The 1380-nt window shown below is 35.1% G+C and overlaps 1 long non-coding RNA gene across 1 annotated transcript; it reads left to right on the top strand.

The window, feature by feature from the left end:
* Window positions 1-241: 241 nt before the first annotated feature.
* On the top strand, window positions 242-1155 carry LOC112191334. Its single transcript, XR_002932926.2, has 3 exons — window positions 242-718; window positions 878-937; window positions 1101-1155. It is a non-coding gene; the product is annotated as an uncharacterized LOC112191334 (long non-coding RNA).
* The last annotated feature ends 225 nt before the right edge of the window (window positions 1156-1380 follow it).

Here is a 1380-nt window from a genome sequence, read left to right as displayed (position 1 = left end):
TGCCTCAAAGACAACACCCAAGCTGAACCAGTGGGCTATTCCATGATTTTTGAAAAACCTATACTTCTTGTTTTACTCTCAGTTTTTAACAGCTTAATATAGACTCTCCAATGATCATTTTGAGCTTGGTTTCAAGAAAAATGGAATTAAAATGAGATACTTGTGCTATTTTGAAGTCACTGTACTGTTTCAGGATTTCTGCAGAATCAGCGTTTCTGTCCATTTTAGATTCTTTTTTGACCCTCCATTTGAACTTCGATTAGCATGAAACTTTGCAAAATAGTAGCTTTGCATGTCTATTTCAAATCTGGAAAGTTTTGCTTGAAATCACTGAAAGACTAATTGTTGGTGAAATTTTCTTGCTTGTTACCAGTTTTCTGAAATTTTCTCAAAACTTGCAGCTTATTGTTACAAACAATTGATTTGAGAACCTTTACACTTGTTTTCTATCCTCGATCTTCAGTAAGTTAGATTAGAGATGCAAATCATTCCCTGAAACTTAACTTCAATTCGAAAGGCTTAAAAAAGGTTTTGTCTTTCTTCGAAAGTGACTACAAACCAGTGTTTTCTATGCATTCTGATCAGAACATTCTGATCAATGCTTTCTTTTCGGAATAAGCCCACACATGGTGAAGGCTTGGAATGGGTGCAAGGCGTTGTAGCTGCTAGCCAAGGATCAAATCGAAAAGTGGAATTGAAGGACATCAAAATTGTTGTGGTTAGTACGTACATATTCATTATGTTATTTTTGTTTTTGGAGTTCAATTTTCTACTCAAGCATAGAGGGAGGGAAATATAAGGGAGAAAGCAGGGAGGGAGAGATGCAGAAGAATGAAAACAGTAGCTAAGAAATGGTTTTGTTTATGTTAATTTGTAGGCACTGATAGCAATCGCTCCAAATTTCAGCCCTTGTCTCTTCCTAATGTCAAAAAGAGTGGTATTGTTCTTTTATTCTCTACTGATTTACAATTTAATTGTTTCTATGAACAATAGAGTAGTGCACTGATTGTTTGTTGTTATATTTGGTCGGTTGAATTCACCAAAAGTTTGAGAGTTTTGATCAACTAATCCCCTCCTTTGTTTTTGTCTTCCCTTATCAGCAAATGGAGAAGCATATCAAGACACTCATTGTCCTATCTCACTACTTGGAGGTGCAGTCTTTTTCCTCCCATTGTCCACCATACTAAGCAAGCTCAAGACTCCACAACTCCCAAAAGGTATGAAACTATTGACTTTGCTTTCAATTTTAGTCCTCATTTTGCACTACTTTGATTCTTGTTTTAATTTAGAAATTTGTTTAACTTCTTAAATCTGCACCTAACCTAGAAGATGTATACATTGATGCTTATTTTGCTTGATATATATTCATTGTCCTGAACT

The sequence above is a fragment of the Rosa chinensis genome, chromosome 3, assembly GCF_002994745.2.
Source record: "Rosa chinensis cultivar Old Blush chromosome 3, RchiOBHm-V2, whole genome shotgun sequence".
In the NCBI taxonomy this organism is placed as follows: Eukaryota; Viridiplantae; Streptophyta; class Magnoliopsida; order Rosales; family Rosaceae; genus Rosa; species Rosa chinensis.
Note: the sequence above shows the minus strand (reverse complement) of the source record. Positions and strands in the feature narration are given on the sequence as shown.